The sequence below is a fragment of the Bos javanicus genome, chromosome 3 (assembly GCF_032452875.1).
Source record: "Bos javanicus breed banteng chromosome 3, ARS-OSU_banteng_1.0, whole genome shotgun sequence".
In the NCBI taxonomy this organism is placed as follows: domain Eukaryota; kingdom Metazoa; phylum Chordata; class Mammalia; order Artiodactyla; family Bovidae; genus Bos; species Bos javanicus.
Genome location: NC_083870.1, coordinates 102245842 through 102265559, shown reverse-complemented (window position 1 = coordinate 102265559; position 19718 = coordinate 102245842). Strand labels below are relative to the sequence as shown.

The 19718-nt window shown below is 49.7% G+C and overlaps 1 protein-coding gene and 1 long non-coding RNA gene across 4 annotated transcripts in view; one reads left to right on the top strand and one right to left on the bottom strand.

The window, feature by feature from the left end:
* LOC133244688 (Krueppel-like factor 17) overlaps window positions 1–19718 on the top strand; it is a 103252-nt gene that overhangs the window by 3230 nt on the left and 80304 nt on the right. The window lies entirely within an intron of this gene.
* Window positions 4808–7003, bottom strand: LOC133244694 (uncharacterized). Of its 3 annotated transcripts, none has more exons than XR_009735480.1 (3): window positions 6897–7003; window positions 6319–6397; window positions 4808–5480 (listed from the first exon to the last, which is right to left on the bottom strand). It is a non-coding gene; the product is annotated as an uncharacterized LOC133244694 (long non-coding RNA). The 3 variants fall into 3 exon arrangements; XR_009735478.1 differs by having other exon boundaries at window positions 6319–6665; window positions 6897–6973; XR_009735479.1 differs by lacking the exon at window positions 6897–7003 and having other exon boundaries at window positions 4808–5807; window positions 6319–6888.

Here is a 19718-nt window from a genome sequence, read left to right as displayed (position 1 = left end):
TAGGGAAAGGACAGTCATAGGACCTGGTCCATCTTTACTGTCTCACTGCTCAGTCTTCCTCTCCTCTAAACAGGACTGTCGGGTCAATCAATTTTAAGGGTCCATCTGGGCCAAGCCTTGAAGTCATTGCTGGGAATGGAAAGGTGACAGGTTCTTTCCCTGCCTTCAAGAACCTCACAGTTCAGGAGAAAGAAGAGGAAGCGTAATTTCCCATTCACTGTGTTGGAGGGAGGGGAGGCGCTGTGGGAGTGGGGAACGGCCCTTAGTTCTGCCTAGAGCCCAAATCAGCTATCTACAGCCACTTATGGCCACCTGCGGGCCATGTGGGACTCTCCAGCATCCCCAGAGGGTTCTTGCCTTCATGCCTTTGCTTAGGCAATTCCCTCTTCCTTGAGCACCCTTGTCCCCATTTCCATCTGTATATACCCCACCCTTCTTCAAAGCCATTCCAAAGCCATTACCACCAAGAACCCTTCCTTTCTCTTCCACTTGCAGTCAGTCTTCCCACTGTGCCCCGGGTTACCCCCAATGCAAGCAATGTACATCTGATCAACATGTTCCTCACACGCAGCCGTTGCAGCATGGTTACTTGTGTCCAAATCTGCCTTCCCCACCAGCTGGAGAAATCCCAGGGCAGAGGGGTGATTCTTCTGCATCCTCAGAGCTGGGCACTGAGCCGCAGTCGCAGTGTAGGCCGAGTTAAGGGGGCGTTTTCTCTGCGGTGCTTGGAAACACTTGGGCATGCTCAGTGTCGCCCATTAGTCCCTTCCTAGAACCAGTCCTCCCTCACCCACTACCCTCCAATCTTCTGACACTCCCTCACTTTGGGGTTCTTTAACATCTCAGGCCCTTCTCTCCTTCTCCACTCTTAGGCCCCTCAGCCTTTATCTTCTAGCGGCTGCAGCATCAGACTTGTTTCAGCAAAGAAACAGACCTAGGCATTATGAGAGAGCTGTCAGACAGACGGGGACGCGGCTCCTTTAAGAGTGGCCAGCGAGGGGGCGTGGCCTGCGGAGATCTAGCCCGAAGGGGGGCGCGGCTCCTTTAAGAAGCCGCGGGTCTGCTGAGAAGAGGCCCCTGAGCGGCAGGAAAAGGCGAGGTCGCTTTCAAAGCTGTAGCACCGCCTGGAGAGCCCGGATTCCTCGAAGCCGGCGCGCTCGCCTTAATCCCGGTGCGAGGTGTCGGGAGCGGGCGTTACATCAGCCGCCACGTGTGGGCCTCTCAGCTGGTGTGGGGGCGGTGACCCCGCCCCCCGGCCCCTGCGGTGGAAAAGTACCGGGGCGCCCAGGTCCCCGCCCCCTTGCCCCGCCCCCGGGCCGGCTCGGGCCCCTCCCGGCCCTCCGGGAAAGCCCCCCTCCCTCCCGGCCCCAGCCTCACGGTCTGCTCCCTTCGGCCGTTGTCTGCGGGGTGCGGGGCACCGGTTCGGGGTGGGCGCCCCGGGCTGCTAGGCCCCTACCCTCACCTGCAGCCGCCTGGGCCCGCCTTACGCGCACCCGGAATGAAGGTTGGGGTGGGGAGGGCGCGGATTCTTCCCAGGAGAGCAACTGCCCGAGAACACCGTGGCCGTAACCCCTTCCCAAAGCCGGGAGCCGCAGACAAGGGTCCGAGGGCACCGAGACTCCCTGACACGGCTTCCCAGGACCTTTGGGCGCGCGGGAACCCGCACCCGGCCGGCGAGTGAGCGAGCAGATAGGGAGGCAGGCCGGCTGGAGGGGCCAGATAGGCAGGCCGGCCGGCGGCCAGCGAGAAGATGGAGAGAAGGAGCCCGCATGAGGGGCGCAGACCCGGGCTGCCGGTTCCCGGCGTCGGCAGGCCCCAGCGCGCAGACCCTCTGGCGCCTCATACAGACGCTCTGGTTCCGGAGCTGCCGGCACTTTCACGCGCCCGCCGCCCGGGACCAAACCGGCATCGGCAAGCAGCTCCCCCTCCTCCAGGAGCAGCCACCCAACCCCCCAACCCCGCCGCCGCCCCGCGCCGCCGTTCCGCCCGCTGCAGCTCCTTGGTGACAGCGGTGACACCCAGACGCACGCACCTACCCGACCTTTCCGGCGAGACAGACATCCCCACGCGTGCACCCACTCTCATCCACAGATGCCCGCATGCATGCGCGATCACACACACACACTCGCTCGCTCGCTCGCTCGCTCGCTCTCTCGGTCGCTCTTCCTGGGGCTCAGCCCCGTGGAGCCACCAAACACCCAGACCGACGGCAGGACAGAAAGAGGCTCGGGCCGCAGCGCCTCCGTCCCATAGACCCCTTACCATGCTGCAGCCCCCGGCCCAGGCGAGCTGGGTCCGAGCCGCGGTGCGCCCAGGTGGCTTTCTTAAAGGGAAAGTTGCATCAGCCTCTTGAGGCTATGTGCCGCCGCGAGTCTGCCCGCCCCGCGGAGCTGCTCGTCGCTCCTCCAGAGCTTGTTGTGTTTTGGTTTCGGGGAGGCGGGGGCCAAGAGTTTGGTGAAAGTTTGGAGAGTGAAGAAGGCTTGGGAGACCTAGCCAAGTCCCTCCCCTCTCCGAGCAGCTCCCCTGGCCGCCCTGCCCACCCACGCCACCCCCCCACCCCATTCTCATCCCCACCCCCCGGCCGACTTCTCAGGCTCCTCCTCCCAGGGAATAAAATTACACGTTGCTCCAAGCTTTCCGACGATTGAACCCCACGAACCCATGGGAGTGGGCTCCGCAAAGGAGCCCCCTGCTCCGCCCCATCCTCGCTGCCCTCCAGCTGGGGCCCTTGGAGGAAGTAGATGTCGTCCCCTTCGGCTAGGTTGGAATGAAGCCAGAAAGGCCTGGGGCACTTGGGGGACTGGGGCTGGAGTTAGCCTGCCAGGCCCCCGGCCTTCTGCGCCTGCGTTCCCCCTAGAGAGAAGTCTGAGCAAATTCCATCCCCTTTAGAGCGGTGCCGCTGGGGACTGTGGGCACAGCTGGGTAAGGCCTGGGTCCTCCTCCTTGGAACTGGAGGGCTTGGGGGTCCTTTCTCCACGGACCCTCTCATTGGTTTGGTCAGACCTACACTGGCTCAGGTTCTATCCTTGTGTTGGGAAGATCCCCTGGAAGAGGTCATGGCAATCCGCTGTAGTATTCTTGCCTAGAGAATCCCATGGACAGAGGAGCCTGGTGGGCTACAGTCTATAGGGTCGCAAAGACTTGGACACTACTGAAAGGACTTAGCATGCACAGGGATGGTTGTATTACAAGGGCTGCAGACACCAACCTGGGCCCTGTGTTCTCACCCTGGGGAGACATGCGGAGGTTCCAATCCTAGCTAAAGGAGACTTTGCCAAAGGGAGCTTCGCTGAGTCTCAGTTTCCTGTCCTACAAAAACACCTTGCTCCAGGCTGCCTCTGAGCAGCAAAGCCTGGCAGTTGGTGGAAAGGGGCTCCCACATTTGCTTGTCTTGAGGCCACCAGCTTTCAAGGAGAAGGGCCGGTTAGTACTGGCTGTCAGGGGACTATTGCCGTCCCAGTATCTTCTCAGGAAGGGGACCAGTCTCTTCTCTGCACCCTGAGTCTTTTCTCACTGTTGTCTGCCCAGGAAACCAGTCTTTGTTCCCTGGGGATAGTCAGCCTCCAAGAAGCTGATTCACACATGCCAAACTCAAATAAGATCAGTTGACAAGTGAGATTCCACTTTATTAATTTACAGAGGCTCTGAACAAGATAGCAGGTATCAGGCACTGACACTTCCTGCCAAGGAACGCCAGTCCATTCCACCAGGCTTCTCCAAGCCCCAACCACTCAGAACTTACAACCTATTCACATTAGAGGCTTAGTCAGAACAGGGACGATTTGGAGACACTACTCTCAGATGGTAAAGCATCTGTCTACAATGTGAGAGACCTGGGTTCAATCCCTGGGTTGGGAAGATTCCCTGGAGAAGGAAACGGCAACCCACTCCAGTACTCTTGCCTTGAAAATCCCATGGACTGAGGAGCTTGGTGCAGGCTACTATCCATGGGGTCACAAAGAGTCAGGCACGACTGAGTGACTTCACTTTCACTCTCATCAGCAAGATTATTTTCGTTTTTACTTTGTCTCCAGCCTTGCAGTTTTGTGATTTGTATTCTATAGCTTGTTTGTGATTTGTATTCTATGAACAGGTATCTTATGTATGTGTGTCCTCTTCCTGAGCAGTCTGTGGCTCCCATGCCCCCTGCCCTTGTGGATTTGTATAGATGGATCTGTGTTTGTGGAGGAGTGACTGTGTGCACCGAAGCAGCTCTGGGTCTCAGTGTGCATGTGTGCCCAATTCTGGGAACTGGGCCCCTGTGATCCAAGCGTCCCTCCCTCTGTCTCTCCTGCTGGGACATAAATTCTCTTACTGGTCTCTCCCTCCCTCTCGCTGGGGCTTGTCACAAAGGGCCACGACACAGGGAAGACAGGATGGAGGCTGCTGGAAGAGCCTCCATGGAGTGGAGTGGGGACAAGGAAGAATAGGAGGGTGGGACAGTGGCTTCCATTTCCCTTGAAGGAGTAGACTGGGACTGGGGGCCCCTGAGAAGAGAGCACTGAATGTCAGTGAAGCTTCTGGGACCAATGGGGCCACCCGACTATAAGGACTCCACGTGAAGCAGGGGCGGGGGGGTGGGGGGAGTGGGCTGGGATTCCAAGAAGTGAAGGGGAGGAGAGCTCAGGGCTCAGTCCTGAGTCAAGGAGAAGGTGCATTTGGGTTGGGGCAGGGAGACAGTCTCACACTTTAGCCCACGGGGTGGAGGAAATAGATTTTCCCCGGGGACTTGGGAAAGTTGGCGATGTTGCCCACATGGGTTTTGCTAGACCGATGACATCACACAAAGTACATTTGCATACATACAGAGACTTATAGATCTGTGCATTTTACTCATTTTTATCTAGAAAGGGCTTCAAGCAGATGCACAATGAGGTGAGTCCTGAGGAAAAGCTTAGGAGAAAGATTCTGGTTGTCTGTCTCCACGAGTCAGAGACTAAAGCGGCTCTTTTCTTCCAACCAGAATAAGGCCCCAAGGGAGGCAGGTTTGGGCCTAGCCCAGGTCAGAGCCGAGATGGCTTCACTCCCACCATGAGCTCCCCACCCTAGACCGCTGGCCCACAGGATGGGAAGGGCACGGCCAGCCTGAGCCACCATGGGGAGAGGAGGGGGATCAGGCCAGAGGACAGAGGGGAGGACCGATGGGTCAGACATCTCTCTGGCTGGCTTCTTCCTGGGCAGGGCAGCAAGAGGACAGGCAGCGGCTGGGCCCCACCCACTGTGGTCTAAGGCGTGTCTCAGGAGCCTCCCGCTGCAGTGCTATTTCCTGGGAGGGCTGGGTCCACGTCAGATCCCTCTGGTGCTGACTGGTTTCACTTGTCATCATCAGCCCGAAGAAGCAAGGTCTCTGTCGGGTGGCACAGAGTGTGCTTAGGTGTGTGTCTGGTGGGATGAGGGATCAGGCCAGACGTGGGCCACTTCTGGAAGGAACTGTAGGAGCTGGTGGCACTGGGCATTTGGTGGAAGGGTGCCGGGATACCCTGCGGAGAAGTTGGGGGAGGGTGGACATTGCTTTGAGTTATAGCCGGGACTGACCAGGCTTGAAGACCCAGCCTCAGGAGCTGCAGAAACCCACCTGGGCTTTGCTCTCAGATTCTTCCTCCCTTGAATGCCTAGTGGTCAGTGCCTAGCACCTTCCCTATCCTGTCCCAATGCAAGGGAGGGATCTAGGTTGGTTCCAGATCCAAGAGCTGCCTCTGGGGCTCCATGTGCCCTTCAGGCCACCCTGCTGTGCTTTCTCTGGCCCGGGTGGGCAGCATGAGCCAATTACAGGAATCAGAGCAGGGGCCCAGGGTGGATCTCAGCAGCTGCAGGTAAAATTAGAAAGAGAGATTGGAAACATGGACTTTGGCCTGTCTAGGGTACAGCTCTGATGTCCAGAGCATTCAGTGTTCAGATTTCTAAATACCTTAGAGCTCTCAAAATCCAGGATTCCCAACGCCAAGGGTCCCAGAGCTCTGAACACCACAGTGAACCCGAAACCTAGAGTTCCCAGCACCCAGAGGCCTTAAATGCCCAGAGCGCCTCATGTCTAGGCCTCTAGGACTCCTAACATCCAGCGCTGAGTGCCAATTCACTGGGAAGGAATCTGGAGTAGGGGGAGTGGTGGCCCTGTTGACCCAGGTCCCTTCAGTGACTGGCACTGCCTGAGGAGTGGCCATCAAGGAAGCTGGGCCAGGGGTGGTGCTGGAAGCAGCAGCGATGCTTCCTTGATGCTCTCATCCTGTCCTGAAGTAGGATGGAGAGTGGTGATTTTTCCTCCAGTCCCTCCCCACCCCACGTCACATGACCTGTGTAAGTGAATGTCCATTTACTCACCACGTATGAATGTACATCTCCTCTGTGCTGGGAACTGTGCTGATTTCTAGGAACTCAGCCCTGAGAGGAAAGGAACTCCCTGCATATGGGAACGTGACCGTGTGTATGTCACGTGCCAGTGTGAGACAGCATGTCTCTGAGGCCCACGTGTAGTCAAGGGCTTGACTGAGAGAATGAATGGCTGCTGGCCTGCGAGAGTGTGGATGTCAGGCTGTGAGCACAGACGGTCAGCAAGTTGACATGTCTGATGGTCAGAGTGGGTCTATGTCTCTCCATCAGGCCGTCTCTGCCTCTCTGCTTTCTTAGGGGGTGGAGGCAAGGTCCCTATTCCGCCAGATCGGGCCTCCCTGTGAGGAGCAGGAGGCTAGTTCTGGGCTAGAGGCTGACACCCAGAGCCGTCCTGTTGAGGGATGAGAGATTCCTCCCACTGCCCCTGCCCCCGCTGAACCCAGAGCCTCATTGGATTGGGAGGAGTGGCTATAAGTGGAGCAGCCAACACCAAAAATAGCCATCCACCCTGGGGAGAATCCTGAGACACCACCCCCTCCTCCCAGTCCAGCCCAACCCAGCTTGCTGACCTGGAGCCTGGGTAAGGCTCCTGTCTGACTCCGCTTCCCTGGGTCCTGTCTGAGTAACCCTTTCAGACTGGGAGGAGGAACTAAGCCATGATGTGCCTACCAGTGATGACATCACAGGGAGCTGTGACATGATGGGGAGTGACACTGGGCCCCAAGTGGGTGGTGTCTGGCGGCCCGAGTGGGTGGATCTCAATCTGCTGGCAGCACCCTACAACTCCCAACAGCTGAGGATGGTGAGGCTGGATAAGGTTTACTGGGGGGCCCTGCCTTATCAGTCTTCCCCACATGCCTGATAAGCCTCTTACCCATGGGCTAGCTCAGGGAGCAGGCAGGGAGTAGGCTGGAAGAGGGGAAAGGGTCAGCTGGGGCTGGCTGAGCTCCAGGGCAGACAGCCAGGGTCAGGGAGACATGGCAGAGCCCCAGAAAGGGGATGTGAGGGGTCCCCAAGACAGCCATGGCTGCCTGCATTCTTATCCCAGGACTTCCACTTGATAGCCAGGTAAACTGGAACCTCGCTTTCCTCAGGATTCCTCAACAGAAGACTCTCAGTACTGGCTACCAATCACAGTACTGTTGTGGGGATTAAACAGGGTGAAGTAGGCAAGGAAGAGGGCCTGGTACCTAGTAAGTGCTCATCCTCCTTCCTAGAAAAGGCCAGGATCCTATAAGGGGCCCACCTGGCCCAGGAGCAGCCCCCGGCTGGCCTGAGCCTTGCTGGGGTTTCCAGAGTCTGTGCAGCCCCATCCCCACCCCATCCCAGTCTGGGCTTGACTTCAGACTCCCCAGGAATCCTGGGCTTCCTGGCAGGATTTCTTCCAGTGCCCACACTGACATCTTGGAGTCCTGGTGCCCTCTGGTGACAAAATCCATCCATGGCAGTTAGAGCCTATCCCTAGGATACATCTGTCCAGACAAAGTGCCTTTATGCCTTTATGCCTTCCACACATCATGTTTCCAAGGTAGGAATTATCCCCATTTTCTAGAGCTGAGGCTCAGGCAGGTTAAATAATTTGCCCAAGGTGAAAGAACTAATCTAAGTGGTAGAACCTGAGTTTGAACCCAGGTTGGCCAGTCTCCAAAACCTATGCTCTTGCGAACAATGTACACACGCGGTCATGTGGTGACCCAGAGTTTTATGTGCCATACTGATAACTGGATTGCAGCGATGCTTGGGTGTGTGCTCACTGAAATTCTTCAACTTTGAATACAAAATCGTGTGACTTGGTTTTGAGCACAGTGAGGTTGGGTGTTTGACCACGGAGGTGTTTTGCGTGGCTGTATGATTGTATTGTGTGAGTGTAACCACAGTTAGGCTGGTCATTTATGTTGTGTGAAATCAGCCATGGCAAAGTGCAGCTCTGTGCATGTGTGTGTGTGTGTGACTGTCGTGGAGGGGTGTGTGGCTAGCTAGCGAGATTGTGTGGGAAGCTGACCGAGGGCCCTGAGTTCCCAGCACCCCTTGCCTTTGTGGCCCCAGGACTGTGTGTGCTCACCATGACACGCTTGACGGATGGCTCCACACGCCTGATACGCTCCCTTGGGCCTCCCAGGTCTTAGTCCTCCCCCTCCCCCACTTTTTTGGGAGGAAGTAAAGCAAATAGTGCTGCCAATGGAATTGGCTTTCAGTTTTTCCATAGGACATTTGTGAGAGCGTTTTATAACCCTGTGAGTGATAACTCCGTTAACAAATCATTTAAAAGAGAAAAGTAAATAGAGCTATTCTAATTCTTTCATTTGAATTCACGTGTCAGTTCTTATCCATTCTCCAGGTCTTGTTCACAGATCCCTGGGGGTCTCCAAGACCCTTCCAGGGGATCTACAAGGCAAAAATGATGTTCATAATACTACTAAATTGTTCTTTGCCATTTTCACTTGGTTGATATTTGCACTGATGACACAGAGCAGCCTCGGGTAGAACTGCTGGCACCCAAATAGGAATCAAGGCGTGGCTCCCAACTGTACCAGCAGTCTCTCTCTTTTTTTTTCCAGCCACTGTGCGAGCTCAGTACAGAAAAAGAAAAGGGAAAGGCCAATTTTGCTGTTGATAAAGCAACAAAATTACAAAATTTTATTAAATGTCGACTCTTGACTACATCTTTGCAACATTTGTGTGACAAAGGGGAAGTGTGGTATAGAAGTATGATAGTTATCTCCAGGAAAAGCACTCAAAACGATTGAGTTGTGAGCTGAAAGTCACTTTTCTCACTGACTGGCTACTTTCACTTAAAAGAGCACATGACAAAAATAGTTATTCAGACTTGAGTTTTTGGCATGATTTTCTCAAAAGTGAATGAAGTGAGCCTGTTACTTCAAGGGAAGAAAACTATTAGTGTTTTGGTCAGTGATACAATTAGAGCTTTCAAGTGAAAATTAGAGTTTGGAAATCTTCCATCTGCTACCGTGAGTTTGAAAGCGTCCCAAGTTTGATGAGATTGGTAATGACATTAATGAATGTACAGGGTTTTTTGTTTGTTTGGATTTTTGTTTTGTTGGTTGGTTGTTGGTTATTGTGTATAATGAGATGTGTCAACATTTGGAAGATCTGATAACTAACTCAGTGAACCACTATTTTCCAAATGACCAGGGTACGAGTTACAGAAACGTGCACAGATAAAAGAACCATTCACAATGCAAGACAGACCAGTGGATTTTAGTATAATATAATCGGTTCGTTGATATAGTTTCAGATTCCACACTGTCACTAAAGTTTAAGAAATGACACCTGTTGAGTTTTGGTGTAGAATCAGAGAGGAATAGCCACAGCAAGCTAAAAGACTATAGTTGTTGTTGTTGTGTAGTGAGTGGCTCAGTCGCGTCCGACTCTTTTTCGAACTTTTTCCACTGTAGCCCTCCAGGCTCCCTTTGTCCGTGGGATTCTCCAGGCAAGAATACTGGAGTGGGTTGCCATTTCCTTCTCCAGGGGATCTGCCCAACCCAGGGATCAAACCGGTCTCGCGCATCGGCAGGTGGATTCTACACTGCCGAGCCACCTGGGAGGCTCGAGAGACTATTAACTTCTCTCTTTTCCGACTACATATATTGTGAAGCTTAGTTTCCTTCACATCTTGCAACCAAAACCATTTACTGCAATAGATTGAATACAAAAGCAGGTATGAGAATCAGTATGAATCAACATGAATATCAACAGATAAAACTCAAACAAAAATTTTTGTGTCCTCAATTAAAAAAAAAAAGCTTTTTATTTTATATTGAAGTATAGCCAGTTAACAATGTTGTGATAGTTTCAGGTGGACAGCAAAGGGACTCAACCATAGATATACATGTATCCATTCTCCCCCAGACTCCCCTCCCATCCAGGCTGCCACATAACATTAAGCAGATTTCCCTGTGCTATACAGTGAAAGAAAGTGTTAATCACTCAGTCGTGTCTGACTCTTTGCGACCCAGTGGACTGTAGCCCTCCAGGCTTCTCTGTCCATGGGATTCTCTAGGCAAGAATACTGAAGTGGGTTGCCATGCCGTCCTCCAGTGGATCTTCCAGACCCGGGGACTAAACCTGGGTTTCTTCCATTGCAGGCAGATTCTTTACCATCTTTAGCCATGGACCTTTAAGATGCTATACAGTAAGGTCCTCAATTACTTTTAAGTGTAAAGGGTCCTAAGATGAAAAACTTTGAGAACCACTGAATTAGAGTTTTACTTAAAAAAGGACAAAACTGTATTTTAAAACTTGCTAAGAAACTAGATCTCATTTGTCCCTATAATAATAATGATTGTATAAAATGATAGAGGTGTTAGCTAATGCTACAATGGCTATCACACTGCAATATATAGATGTGTCAAATTAATATGTGGTCCCTTTAAATGTACACAGGGTTATATGTTAATTTTATCTCATTTTTTTAAAAAAAGGAGACTATTTTTTCTTTGTCATTATTAATGTACTATTAAAGAATAAGCTTCTTTTACTGCTTCCATCACAATGCAAAGAAGTCACAGATTTTCAGCACATTCACGGTGTGCCTGCTGGCATTTTCTTTCCCTTGTGGAATGTTCACCTTGTCATCTTCTCCCTGTACAACTTGGTCTTCCTTCATGAGAAGAAAAATTGATCCCTCAGTAGCTCCTGCCTCTAGGAGCGATGACATTGGCCAGTTGTCTAGCTGGACTGTCTAATTACTGGCTCTCCTTCTCATCCCATCTCTCCTGTTTCTAAACACCCTTTTAAAAAAGTGATTATTTGTTGAGTACTGCGTTAACTTTTTATTTATTTTCTCATTTAATCCTCACAATGGTTTTACAGGCTAGAAACTATGATTGTCATTTTATAGGTAAGAAAACTCAGCCTCAGAAGGGTTAGGAGAAGCCTCTAGGAATGGAAATGACTTTAAAGCCCTTTTAATTCACACATTCAAAAAGTTGCCCAGCTGAATTTTGGTACTTGAACAATTGTTCTTAGTAATAAACTACCACTGAAGGGAGACATGAGCACAAATCCGCACCCGAGCCCTGAGGATGTTTGGGTCCTGGCCCCATGAGACGCCTCCATGCTGAGAGCATGTCTGAGCCCTGCTGATGATGTCTTGCCTGGACTGTTTCCAGAAGCTTTATGTTCTGTTTCCAGAAGCTTTTAGCCTTCACCCCCACATTCTCACCAATGTTCTTTATGAGCCCTTACCTGGGGCAACACACTTGAACTCCTCCTATATACCGCATCCTATACCTGAGCCCTGCGATCCGCCATCACACCTGGAGTTGAGATCTGGGTGGGTTCAGACTCCAGGATGGCACTTTTAGGGAGCAGCAGAAGAAGTCGGGGCTGGAGGGTGAGGGGAGTGGGTAGAGATGGCATGTGAGCCGAGAGAAGCAGGCATGGAGAGGAACCTTGGGCTGTAGGCCCCCACCCACAGCCAGGAATGTTCCCAGACAGTGCTGACCTCTCACCCCAGCCCACTTCAGCTCAGGATCCACAGCCCCCACCAACCCCACTTCAAGGACCAGCAGCCGCCTCTGGAGCAACTGGGGCATCACCATAGCAACCAGGCCAGACAGGATGGGAGTGGGGTGGGGCTGCTTTAAAGTCTTTTATTGCTTCAAAACATAGGCCTGTTCCTCTCATCGTGGTCATGTTCAGGGGCCCTGAGGACTGGGAGATCCAGACCAGCAGGGACCATCCGCTCCCCACCGTGTCTCTCAACTCAGGGAAGGAAGTTTCTGTGGTCTCAGCCAGGTCCTTGCCAACACAATCCAAGAGGAAATTCAGGCTCTCTGTCCAGGCCCGCCCCACCCCAACACTTTGGATGCTGGTGAACGTCTCCTGCGGGCGTTCTGGTGGCAGAGCTGGAAGAGAGGCAGGGAGGGGCTGACCCCTTGCCTCTGCCCCTCTGGGCTGAGATGCATTAGGGATGCGACCTTGTCAACTGTACCTGATGGGAGGAGTAGAGGAGTGACTGTGCGAGGTGGGGGCCGCTCAGGGCTCAGTGACCTAGACAGAGGCCTTGTGCAGGCGATTAGCTGTCACGCTGGGTCTAAGCTCCTTACCCTCAGAACTCTAGCCTCTGCACCCCTAAGTCTAATGCAGAGGTCGGTGGGGGGAAGGCCTTGATAGGTCTCCAGTGACCCATTTAGCGTAACCAGCTGTGGCCCTGTGGGTCAGGCCTCTCTCCATCTCTGTCTCTTTGAATCTCTCTGCTTCTGGGACTCCCCTGCCCGCCTTGCCTTGTGTGGTGCCTCTGTGTTTTGGTCTCCCCGACTCCACGTGTATTTTGTGCTTTGTCTTTGTGAAGAGCTCTGTGGCCCTGACTTCCTGAAACTCTGGTGGGTTGACAGAGGGGCACGAATACCACTAGGAAATGGGCTACAGAGACCTCAGTGACAGGGCCGTGGGTGACAGGAAGCCTTTGGAGACACAGACCGGTAGGTGACGTGAGGTCTTAGACAGCACAGGGTCTCGGTGGCGACGCGTGGCGGGTGGCCCAGGTTTGAGGCACGTTGGGTTGTTTGTACACACAGATTGGGTGACTGAGTTGTGGCTAACACAGGATCTGGTGACTCAGAGGCAGCAATTCAAAATGAGATCTTGGGCAGCCGAGCGACAGTGGTGGTTCTTAACTAGGGCAATTGGTCCCTCCCCTCCAAAGGACATTTGGCTGTGTGTAGAGACGCGTTTGGTCGTCTCATCTGAGGGGAAGGTGTGCTATTAGCCTGTAGCGTGCAGAGCCAGGATCTTGCTCCCCAGGCCACGTGCACAGGCCGGTTCTGCACACAGACCTAAATGTGGGGGCCCACTCTGAAACCCGACTGCCAGGCTGAAATCCTAGCTCCTGCCCTCTGCGACTCTGGGTGAATCTTCTTATGTCTAACGTGGAGTACCCAGGCGGCACCCTTCTGGAGTGCTGGATTGCTGAGCTGACTCTTGTCAAGTGTTTAGAATTGCGCCTGGCACAGAGGAGGTGGTGTTTTTTGACTCAGGCCTGGAGAGAATAAGGGTAGGTTTAAATTCAGGGACTCAAACGTTCTCTGCCTTTCTCGTTACAGTGTCTACTTCAGACAGGCTTCTTCCATCAGGAAACCACATGGCCAAAAGCCCTCCTGTCTTATAGTTACCGACCAGGGTTCTTGACCTTCCTTGTGGGTCAGTCCCTAAATCATGTCCGACTCTGCAACCCCATGGATTGCAGCATGCCAGGCTTCCCTGTCCTTCACTATCTCCTGCAGTTTGCTCAAACTCACATCCATTGAGTTGGTGACACCATCCAACCATCTCATCCTCTGGTGTCCCCTTATCCTGCTCTCAATCTCCTGCCCTCATCAGAGTCTTATCCAATGAGTCAGCCCTTCGCATCAGTTGGCCAAAGTACTGGCCTTCCTTACTCAATAAAAAATAAAAGGCCAGACAAGAAATTCAGGCAAGGGCTTTACTGGGGCTCCTACCACAGCAAAGGGAAATGAAAATAAATAAGTTTCCCTTGCTGGCTCCCTGAGCGAGGAGGGCAAGGTGGTTCTGTACATGGGGTGAAGTTAGGGGTGTGTCAGGGGTTGGGCCAGAGGCGTGGCTTGGGTGGTTTGCCCACCCCTAGGTGCTGTTGAGTGCAGGCGGCATGTGGAGTACCCTGCTTTTGCTCCTGATCCCGGCTTTCGTTCCCAGCTCTTTAGAAGTGGCAGTTGGGTTTCTAGCCCTTTTTTATCTTGTCCATAATTTACCCTAACTGCATGTGCATGGGTATTTCTCATGCCTTGTTTCTTTGTATTTTTGTTGCTCCAGGAATGTTTGTCTAGATGCAAGTATTGCAGCAAAGGGTCCCAGGTCCCAGGTCTCATACGGTCTCTTCATGTCATGCAGGTGTAGTTATTTCTGAGGAAAAGAGACAAATACCTATAAATCCCAAAGAAATGGCTCTGATAGGCTAAGTCTGGGTCACCTGACCACTCACTTTTTGCAGAACACCATGTAAATAGATTAAGTCTTCTGTTCACCAGGAGGACTTCCCTGGTGGCTCAGCAGTAAAGTATCTGCCTGCAATTCAGGAGACCAAGGTTCGATCCTTGGGTCAGGAAGATTGCCTGGAGAAGGAAATGGCAACCCACTCCAGTACTGTTGCCTGTGAAATCCCATGGACAGAGGTGCCTGGAGGGCTATAGTCCATAGGGTCACAAACAGTCAGACACAACTTAGCAACTAAAAACAACAACAACAAATTTTTCATGACAATTCTCTGGGATAGAATTCTTACTTTCCCCTTTTAACAGCTAAGGAAACTGATGCCCAGAGGTTCAGTAACTTGCAAACCCAAGATTGGATCAAGGCATCTGGTTTAAAAAGATGAACCCTTCCTTCACAGTCACCATCTTGAATGTTTATATTTAGATATATCAGGTTTTATTTTAAAATGTGCAATAAGAAGCAACATTGTATTTGTTCATAAGATGCAATCACAGAAGCATTTACATTACAAACAGTTGCTCGTTTTTCTTTTTCTAAGATAAAGCAATTGCATTCGTCAGTAGTCATCTGGTTTTTTGAGTGGGCTGATGAGAGAATGGTTGTGATTTTCTTGGTGAGAGAAAACAATAAGAGCTGGTCCTGGGGTGAAGGGAGGAAGGGACCTTGGTGATGAGCAGAACTAAGTCTAGATAGAATCTGGCCTGGTCCTGAGATAGGACTGCCATGGTTGACAAATTCTTTGTTTTGATGATGACCAAACCTTTCAACTTTCCCTGAAGCATTGATAGGGATACAACACAGTCAAATCAATAATTTACTAATAATACATCTGCTGTCAGTTGCACTCATCTTGAGGGAAAGAATGCCTGCATTATGAGAGTTGTCTTGCCCTAGAGCCAAGGGTGCGAGACAAGGGGCATAGATAGACAGGTGTGCTACTTACATCCTTATTCATATCACCTAATCCTTCTTAGGTGCTTAGTATAAGGAATAATCAGATGAAAGCATGTGAGTGGGTTGAACAGGAAGAGGAAATTTCCCTTGGGGAATTCGGCATCAGAGGTGGGGTTATATTGCTCTCTAGTGGACATGTTGTGAATTTACACAATATCAGACGATGTGGCAAGTTGGTTTTTGTTTTTTTTTTAAACCAAGGGGTTGGTCTCCAGAGTGTTTGGGAAGCCGGCCCATAAGAAACACTGTGTGTGTGTGTGTGTGTGTGTGTGTATGTGTGTGTGTGTTGGGAGCTATGCAGCTTCGCCTAACTTCACCACGCAGAAATCAGGAAATGGTTAGAGAAGAAAGACGTGGGAGTAGTTGATGGCAATAACCCAAGGATTTTATTTAAAATGTGAGAAAACCAAAGGCTGTAGAGATAGGAACTTTTCCCCCCGCTTGACATGGACTAAGTAAGGTGATTTAAATAGGAAGGCACAGCCAGTAACTTTCCAAGCAGAACTGGATGTCTGCCTGGGTGATTCTAGATGTCAGTTAAACTGAGAAATATTCCAATTCCACTGATTCCCTTGATTCATGCGGAACAAGAAATAAAAAGTGCTGTGCCATTATTTAATAAAACAAAACAAAGCAAAACAAGAGAAGGACCAAGAGATAGTATACTCACAGTAAATAAAAAGACATTTTTGTCAGGATGGGAAAATAGAAGGGTTTAGGGGGAAGGGCATGTAAGAGGAGATGAGTTAAAGATTTCATCTTAATGGTGAATATTTTTGTCTTTAAATATGTGTTTAACTTTTTCTCCTTCTGAGAGGGTAGCACACTCTTTGTTTCCAGTGAGAAATTGTCTTTGATCCGATTGGATTTAGAGCTAGTTGTTTAAAAATTAGTATCTGGGGATTTAGAAAATATTCTGTTCGCTTGAATGGCTTCTCTTAAGTATGTAAATGAATTGCTCTATTATGAGCCTAAATTGCTCTTGGCAAAATTGTCTTTATGTGTTTAACTGGCCAAGGTATAATTTGTTTCATTTATGAACACAGTAAGATTTATCTATGAATTTAAGAGACATTGAAAAAGCTGATTTATTCTGATAATGATGTTAAGATTTTTTGGTTTTGTGTGTGCAAATAATCCATTAGTTTAATAAAATTTAATTGAAATTTCTCGTTAATACACCATTATAACTTGAACACATCTGTGCAAACATAACTTTTTTAGTCTGTTCTGGTCGTAACAAAATACCATACATGGGGAGGTTCAAACTGTAGGCATTTATTTCTCACATCTCTGAAGGCTGGGGTGTCTAAGATCAAGCCTGGCAGATTCAATTCTTGGTGAGAACCTTCTTCCTGGCTTCCTGGCTTGCAGAAAGTCACCTTTTTTCTGTATGTACACATGGTGGGGAGGGACGAAGGGAGAGAGAGGGGGGGAGAGAACGATGGATAGAGAAAGTTTTTGGTTTCTTCTTATAAAACACTAACCCCACTATGGGGGCCTCACCTCATGATCTCATCTAAACCCACACATGTGCCTCCCCCAAGCCCCGCCTCATACTGTAACAGAGAACAAACCTGACTCCATATTGGAGCTCTTGCTTTAGCTCTAACCTGTGTGCTCTGTTTCCTGTGCTTACTCCTGCTGGCTCTGCACCCTGGAAAGGAATGCCGCCTACAACCTGAAACACACACCATAGCTCCTTTCCAGGGCTCTGACTCCCGGGCTTGACTATTAAAGATATAACAATTTTCACTCAGATAGAGATAATTTTTCTCTTTTGGAGATTTATAGGAATATGGTGACGAGACCTAGAGTAGACAACTACAAGACCAAAGGATATCACATTCCCTCTGGGGTCTGGTCAGCACCAAGAAGTTTGCAACAACCAGCCACATCCCCTACCCTTTCAGTATAAAAGAAGGCTGAATTCTAACTCGGGTAAGATGGGTCTCTGGGATACCTGTCATGTGGTGAGCAGTATGAGCTTGGACTCGGTAACGATATCATCATATTAAGGGTTAGGGTTTCAACACATAAATTTTAACACATAAACACTGAACTGAACTGAACATAAATTGGGGGAAGACAAACATTCAGTCCATACAGTAACCATCCAGGAAAGATGCTCCTGATCACTACCTTCTCTGTCCTTCCCAAAGCAACCACCACCCGGACTTCTGACCCTCCACAGTAGTTTTGCTTGTTTTTGAACTTTTTATAGTTAGAATTATACAGTATATGTGCTTTTGTATGTGTGAGATTCATTCATGTTGTTATGTGTAATAGCAGCTTATTCGTTCCTATTGCTGTATGGTATTCCATTGCATGAATACACAACTATTTATTCATTCTAGTTTTTCAGTTTTTGATGACCTGAAAATATAAATATTTTGGTACACATACCTAGGGTTGGGATTGCTGTTTCCCAGCATTTGCATACATTCAACTTTAACAGATATCATAAATGGTTTTATAAAGTGGTTGTAGCAATTTACACTCCTACCAACAATGTGTGAGAGTCAGCCACGGTAAAAGTATTTATCCCATAGAAATTGGCAACTTCTACAAATCACACTTTCTTTCCTAATGAGCCAGTTGTTAAATAGTTACCAGTATACCACTGCCGTGGAGAAGACAGTGGCACCCCACTCCAGTACTCTTGCCTGGAAAATCTCATGGACGGAGGAGCCTGGTAGGCTGCAGTCCATGGGGTCGCTGAGGGGCAGACACGACTGAGCAACTTCACTTTCACTTTTCACTTTCATGCATTGGGGAAGGAAATGGCAACCCACTCCAGTGTTCTTGCCTGGAGAATCCCAGGGACGGGGGAGCCTGGTGGGCTGCCATTTATGGGGTCGCACAGAGTCGGACACGACTGAAGCGACTTAGCAGCAGCAGCAGCAGCATACAATTGCCAACACCCACTGTCACAAAAACTGTGTGTTTTTCAATTCTTGGTATTATCAGTCTTTTTTTCCCCTCAAAATAAATAATAAAAAAATTTTTAGTTCAAAATTTTAATTGGATGTATTTAACTCTAAGACAGAATTTATTTATTTATTTATTTAAATATAAATTTATTCCTTTTAATTGGAGGCTAATTACTTAATAATATTGTAGTGGTTTTGCCATACATTGACATGAATCCACCACGGGTGTACATGTGTTCCCCATCCTGAACCCCCTTCCCACCTCCCTCCCCATCCCATCCCTCAGGGTCATCCCAGTGCACCAGCCCCGAGCACCCTGTATCATGCATTGAACCTGGACTGGCGATTCGTTTCACATATGATAATATACATGTTTCAATGTCATTCTCCCAAATCATCCCACCCTCGCCCTTTCCCACAGAGTCCAAAAGACTGTTCTATACATCTGTGTCTCTTGCTGTCTTGAATATATGGTTATCATTACCATAAGACAGAATTTAGAGGTATTATTTTTATTTTATCAAGTTAAAACTAATATAATATTGTAAATCAACTATTCTCTAATAAATTTTTTAAAAGATCAAATATACAAGCAATCAGATATCTTTTACTTTCTATACACATATATCCCTCAAATTTAAAAATGATAAACTTATTTTTCAGTCTTTTCAAAATCATATATATATTTTTATGAAAATTTTAACTTTTATTGACTCAGCTAGGCTTTTTTTTTGCTCTACAGCATTCAGGATTTTCGTTCCCCAGCCAGGGGTTGAACCCCATGCCCCCTGCATTGGGAATGCAGATTCTTAACCACTGGACTGCCAGCTGCTGCTGCGTTGCTTCAGTCGTGTCCGACTCTGTGCAACCCCATAGACGGCAGCCTACCAGGCCTCCCCGTCCCTGGGATTCTCCAGGCAAGAACACTGGAGTGGGTTGCCATTTCCTTCTCCAATGCATGAAAGTGAAAAGTGAAAGTGAAGTTGCTCAGTTGTGTCTGACTCTAGCGACCCCATGGACTGCAGCCCACCAGGCTCCTCTGTCCATAGGATTTTCTAGGCAAAAGTACTGGCGTGGGGTGCCATTGCCTTCTCCCTGGACTGCCAGGGAAGTCCCAAAACCATATATCATAATGTCAAGGATGAGGAAAAGCCAGGACAACCTTACGTTGTTGGTGCAAGTGTTAACTGGTACAACGACTTTGGGAATCTCCCCCAACATTTCCTAAAACTAAGCATACATATACCCCTGACCAAGCAATTCTCCTCCTGAATATGTGCCTAATGGAAATGAGTGCTTCTGTCCACCAGAAGGCGCGGGTGAATGTGTTCACAGCAGCTGTCCTCATGATAACCCACTCTGGAAACAAGTCAGAAGTCCAGCAGCAGTAGGAGGAGGAAATACACTGTGATGTGTCCAGTCGATGAAGTATTACACAGCAGCAAAGAAGGAGCAATGTATGGGCAGTATAACCACAGAGGTGACCCTCACATAATTCTGACCAAAAGAAATCAGATGCAAGAGGCTGTA